The 6,350-nt window shown below is 52.6% G+C and overlaps 1 pseudogene; it reads left to right on the top strand.

The window, feature by feature from the left end:
- The first annotated feature begins 247 nt into the window (after positions 1 to 247).
- Positions 248 to 2,981, top strand: LOC116547056 (annotated as a pseudogene).
- Positions 2,982 to 6,350: the final 3,369 nt, after the last annotated feature.

Below are 6,350 nucleotides of genomic sequence, written 5' to 3'. Positions count from 1 at the left end.
GCGGGAAGGCTCCCGGGGGTCAAATTAAGAGAAGGTGCCTGTTCCGGGGACCCCAGGGCGAGCTTCCCAGGCAGAGAGAAGCCCGGGGCCGGTTGCCATGGGGTGTCGGAGTCTCTAGCTGGAGTTACTGGGGCACGGAGGTCGGAGACGGAGGCCAACGGGTGTGAGGCTCCGCCTGCTGAGAGCCGCGGGGAGGGGCTGGAGTCCGGTGTCAGCGGCCTGCGACCCCGACCTTCCACCGCCGGCAATGGCAGGAACCTCCTCCCTGGTCTCTGCCCTCACTTACAGCGGCGCCAGCCGCCCCTGCGCCCCAGCAGAAGCCAGCCGGGCTCTTTCAGTGCAGTGCCTCCCCCCCAACCCCCTCCCCCCCGTCCCCGCCCCAGCACTCGCCTCTCCAGGCACCGTTCCGGCTCCGGGCCCCCGGTTCTGTTCTGCATTCCCTCTGCCCTGTGAGGCAGACCTCTGCTGTCTTCACTGCATTATTTCCCCAGACTCGGCCAGCATCAAAAGTGTGCCGTGTCCTAGGATCCTTGCAGCTGGCATGCAGGGAGGAGTGTGAGGCTCCCTGTCCCTCCTCAGACTCTCAGAATTCAAAAGAGCCACACTTTTCTGTCCTTGCCCTGCTGGGCCAAAGGGCGCCCTGCCTTCTTTTCTCTCTGGGGTAGACACCCTGAGCTTTTGCTGTGCACCTGCCGCGTGGAACAGGGAGCCGCCCCCGCCCCTGCCCTCCGTAGCTGACTCCGTCTTCCCTGGCCACCCTCAGCTCAGCAGGGCCCCGGGAGCCCCAGTGCCATGTGACACCTTCCATAAGTGTGGCATTCAGGAGAATGTGCCTTTGATCCCTGAGTCGCCATGTGGCTGGCATGTGCCCTGGCATGAGAGTCAGTGACGGGCAGGGGCGAGCATGAAGACACCTCCGCTGTGCCCCTGCTTTCGCCCTTTCCTGACTTCTCTGGCCAGCTCTAAGGTTGAAATAAGTCCTGCCTGTCTTAACAGATGTTTATTAAACGTCTGCCCTGGCCAGGCTCTGAGCAGCCTCCAGGGTCTCTGTCCTGAACACGATAGGCCCCTCCTGGTGCTGGCGGGTGGAGGGGGGGAGATTAAGTCCAGTGTCCCACAGGTGACTGCATAATTCCACATGGGACAAGAGGGAAAAAGAGCGGATCTTCCCTTTTATTTTTATTTATTTATTTATTTTCTTTTTATAAACTGAAACAGAGTCTCGCTCCGTCGCCAGGCTGGAGTGCATTGGTGCGATCCCAGCTCATTGCAACTTCCATTTTCCGGTTTCAAGCAACTCTCCTGCCTCAGGCTCCCGAATAGCTGGATTACAGGCAGGCGCCGCCATGCCCGGCTAAACAGACCTTTCCTTTTGTGAGAGGGACGCCAGCGTGGACAGCCGGGATGGGAGACGAAACTGAGCGGAAGTGAGAGTCACTTTGCTGCCCGGCACGTTGTCTCACACGTGTAATCTCGGCACTTTGGGAGACTGAGGCTGGGGAGTCGCCCCAGCCCGGGAGTTTATGAACGGCGTGGTCAGCATGAGACCCCTGTCTCTACTTTTAAAAATAAAAATAAGATATTTTGGGCAGAGAGAAGTGCCTGTGCAAAGGCCCTGAGGTGAGCGTTTGCCAGGTTTGTTCAAGGAGCAGAGGGGACGGTGTGAGGGGGAGAGGGCCTGGGGAGTTCGTGCTCATCTGAGGGCGATGGGAAAGGGGTGACACTTGGGCCTCCCACGTGCTGTGAGAAAAGCTCTTCCTTGCTGTCGGTGGGAGGCCTCGAGGCAAGGAAGGTGTGAGGCCTTCACGGCCCAGCTGGTTGGAGAACGTTGCAGCTCCATGGCCCTTCTCCCCCTCCAGCCTCCCTGCCCTTCGCTGTCCTATGGCTGGCGAACGCCCCGCATAAGTGAGGATTTTACTGTGGGGATGACTCCATCCGGTACCCCTACCGTCCAGACACCATCACCCATGGGCTCATGGCCGGGGTCACCAACACAGCCACCGTCATCCTTGTAAGGCAGGAGGGGTTCAGAGGGACAGGGAGGGGGGGCGGGATGGGGTACAGCCTTACCCTGGGTTCCTGATGGGGGGTGGCCTGGAGGCCTGTGGGAGGCTGGGGGACACAGCCTTGCCCCGAGTGGTACTTGTGGCTAATAGGAACCCCCTTTTGTTTTTTGAGATGGAGTTTCGCTCTTGTTGCCCAGGCTGGAGTGCAATGGCAGGGTCTCAGCTCACTGTAACCTCCGCCTCCTGGGTCCAAGTGATTCTCTTGCCTCAGTCTCCCCAGTAGCTGGGACTCCAGCCGTGCGTCATCACACCTGGCTAGTTCTGTATTTTTAATAGAGACGGGTTTCACCATGTTGTTCTGGCTGGTCTTGAATGCCCGACCTCAGGTGATCTGCCCGCCTCAGCCTCCCAAAGTGCTGGGATGGCAGGCGTGAGCCACCGAGCCCGCCTAGGGCCCTTTGAGAGTCCCCAGCTCTGCAGCAGCCTTGGGGAGGCCTGTGGGGAGGACCGAGGCCCAGTGAGGGCCCACGGGCTGACCGGGACCCCCGCTGTTCGCTGTGGCTGCCCCACGCACAGGCCTCAGTGGGAGAAGCCTACCTGGTGCACACAGACCAGCTCTATTCCCGCTCCGACTTCAACAACTACGTGGCTGCCGTGTACAAGGTGCTGGGGACCTTCCTGTTCAGGGAGGCCGTGAGCCAGTCTCTGATGGACCTGGCCAAGTACACTATCGGCCGCCTGCGCCCCAACTTCCTGGCCGTCTGTGACACCGAGTGGAGCCGGGTCAACTGCTCAGTCTACGTGCAGCTGGAAAGGGTGTCCAGGGGAAACGCTGCTGACATCGCCGAGGCCAGGTGGGTGTGGACGAGCAGCCTTCACTCTGGGGGGCAGTGGGAGCTGAAGAAGCCCCAGAAGCCAGATGGTGAGGAACCAGCAGGCAGGTGGTCAGGCAGGAGCGAGGCCTCAGGGCTCCAGGTGCCCCGCAGACAGCAGGAGGCTGTGGGGAGCATGCTCTGTCTGCCCCTAGTCTCATCCCTGCCCTCTTCTGAGCTGTCTTCTTCTTCTTCTTTTTTTTTTTTTTTAAAGATGGGGTTTCACCATGATGGCCAGGCTGGTCTTGAACTCCTGACCGCAGGTGATCCACTCACCTCGGCCTCCCAAAGTGCTAGGATTACAGGCGTGAGCCACCGCGCCCGGCCATGCGCTGTCTTCTTACAGTCTCTACTGATAGGTCCTTAAACGTTTCAACTCATCATTGTCCTTTTAAAAAAATCAAAATATTGACTGGCAAGCCTAGGGTAATGTCAGACCAAAAGAAAAAAAATCAAAATAAAATTTGTGTAAGATAAAAGTCACCATTTCTTCCATTTTAATGTGTACAGTTCATTTTTAGTACATTCACAGTGCTGTACGGCCATCTCCTCTACCTAATTCCAGAATATTTTCATCTCATCAGAAGTAAACCCCTCAGCATGGGTAACATGGCAAAACCCCATCTCTATGACAAATCAAAAAATTAGGCTGAGCTAGGTGGCTCACACCTATAATCCCCACACTTTGGGAGGCTGAGGCGGGCAGATCACCTGAGGTTGGGTGTTTGAGATCAGCCTGGCCAACATGAGGAAATCCTATCTCTACTAAAAATACAAAATTAGCCAGGCATGGTGGCACACGCTTGTAATCCCAGCCACTCGGGGGTCTGAGGCAGGAGAATCGCTTGAACCCGGGAGGTGGAGGTTGTGGTGAGCTGAGATTGTGTCATTGCAGTCCAGCCTGGGCAACAAGAGTGAAACTCCATCTCAAAGAAAAAAAAAAATAGCCAGGCCTGGTGGTGGTCACCTGCAGTCCCAGCTACTGGAGAGGCTGAGGTGGGAGGGTCACTTGAACTCGGGAGGTAGAGGTTTCAGTGAGCCAAGGTTGTGCCTACCCCAGGCTGGGTGATAGAGTGAGACACTGTCTCAAAAAAATGAAAGGAAAGGAAACAAAGAACCCCTGTACCCATTAGCTGTCACTCGTCCCCTAGCCCCTGGCAACCACCACTATCCTATTTTCTGTCTGTAGATTTGCCTGTTCTCAACGTTTCATATAAACAGAGTCATACACTATGTGGTCTTTGGTGTCTGCCTTCTCTTTTTCTTTTTCTAATTTTTTTTTTTTTTTTTTTTGAGACGGAGTTTCGCCCCTGTTGCCCAGACTGGAGTGCAATGGTGTGATCTTTGCTTACCACAACCTCCGCCTCCTGGGTCCAAGCGATTGTCCTGCCTCTGCCTCCTGCTTAGCTGGGACTACAGGCACCCACCAACACGCCTGGCTGATTTTGTATTTTTTACTAGAGACGGGGTTTCTCCAGGTTGGCCAGGCTGGTCTCAAACTACTAACCTCAGGTGACCCGCCCACCTTGGCCTCCCAAAGTGCTGGGATTATAGTCATGAGCCACTGTGCCCAGATTCTTTTTCTAATTAAAAAAGTTTTGGGGGGCTGTGCAAGATGGCTCACACCTGTAATCCCAGCACTTTGGGAGGCTGAGGTGGGCAGATCACCTGAGGTCAGAGTTCGAGACCAGCCCAGCCACCATGGTAAAAACCCATCTCTACTTAAAATACAAAAATTAGCTGGGTGTAGTGGTGCATGCCTATAAACCCAGATGCTCAGGAGGCCGAGGCAGAGAATCGGTTGAACCCGGGAGGCAGAGACTGCAGTGAGCCAAGATGGTGCCGTTGCACTCCAGTCTGAGAGAGAGAGTGAGACTCTGATTTAAAAAAAAAAAATTAGGACCGGGCGCGGTGGCTCAAGCCTGTAATCCCAGCACTTTGGGAGGCCGAGGCGGGTGGATCACGAGGTCAAGAGATCGAGACCATCCTGGTCAACATGGTGAAACCCCGTCTCTACTAAAAATACAAAACATTAGCTGGGCATGGTGGCGCGTGCCTGTAATCCCAGCCACTCAGGAGGTTGAGGCAGGAGAATTGCCTGAACCCAGGAGGCAGAGGTTGCGGTGAGCCGAGATCGCGCCATAGCACACCAGCCTGGGCAACAGCAGTGAAACTCCGTCTCAAAATAAAGAAAAAAATAATTGGCCAGACGTGGTGGTTCACACTTGTAATTCCAGCACTTTGGGAGGCCGAGGTGGGCAGATCACTTGACGCCAGGAATTCGAGACCAACCTGATCAACATGGAGAAATCCCATCTCTAGTAAAAATACAAAAATTAGCCTGGCCTGGTTTTGGATGCCTGTAATCCCAGCTACTCAGGAGGCTGAGGCGGGAGAATCGCTTGAACCTGGGAGGCGGGGGTTGCAGTGAGCTGACTGTGTTCCAGCCTGGGAGACACGAGACTCTGTCTCAAAAAAAAAATTGTTTTTGTTTTTCTCAAAACTATAGGGAAAAAAAAAGAAAAAAGAAAAAAGAGGGTAAGTAAATAGAATAAAAACAAAATTGTTTTTGTATGTTTTTACTGATTGAACACATTTAGTGCGATCTTGTGTTTTGGAAGTTCATGTTGTAATGTTCTGTCAATTTTTGCTTTATGGATTTTGGAGTTCTGTGGTTTACTACATTTACCTTTATAATTGCTATATCTTTTTGATAGATTGACCTTTTCATCATCATAGAATGATACATATGAGTTTTGTCTCAACAATTTTTGTCTTGATGTCCATTTTGTCTCATATTAATATAGCTATTTTGGCTCTCTTTTCGTTACTGTTTGCATGGAATATTTTTTTTTCCAATCTTGTCCTTTCAACCTATTTATGTCTCTGACTCTAAAGTAAGTCTCTTATGCCTTGCATAAAATTGGGCCATGTTTTTTATGTATTGTGCAGTCTCTGATGTTTTCGAGAGAGAGGCTCACTTTGTTACCCAGGCTGGAAGACGGTGATCTCAGTTCACTGCAGCCTTGGACTCCCAGGCCAAGCCATCTTCCAGCCTCAGCTTCCCGAGTGGCTAGGACTGGCCGCCACATTCAGCTACCACTTATTTATGTTTTTTGTAGAAACGGGGTTTTGTCATGTTGCCCAGGCTGGTCTTGAACTCTTCAGCTCAGGCGATCCACCCCTTGTGGCCTCCCAAACTGCTGGGATTACACGTGTATGCCAGCACACCCAGCCAGATCTCTGACTTTTTATTTTGTGTGTGTGTGTGTGTTTTTCCAGCCTATGTTAATCTTTTTATTTTATTAAGGCATTTAATGAATCTCTGACTTTCAGTGGGAGTGTTTAATCTATTTATAGTCAGTGTAATTACTGATAAGGAAGGACCTCTGTCATTTTGTTTAGGGTTGCCCAGATTATGTCTTCCTTTTTCAGTTCCTTGTCACTGTCTTTTTTTTTTTTTTTTTTTTTT

The sequence above is a fragment of the Sapajus apella genome, unplaced genomic scaffold (assembly GCF_009761245.1).
Source record: "Sapajus apella isolate SASKATOON/1434 unplaced genomic scaffold, GSC_monkey_1.0 scaffold1965, whole genome shotgun sequence".
Classification (NCBI taxonomy): domain Eukaryota; kingdom Metazoa; phylum Chordata; class Mammalia; order Primates; family Cebidae; genus Sapajus; species Sapajus apella.
Note: the sequence above shows the minus strand (reverse complement) of the source record. Positions and strands in the feature narration are given on the sequence as shown.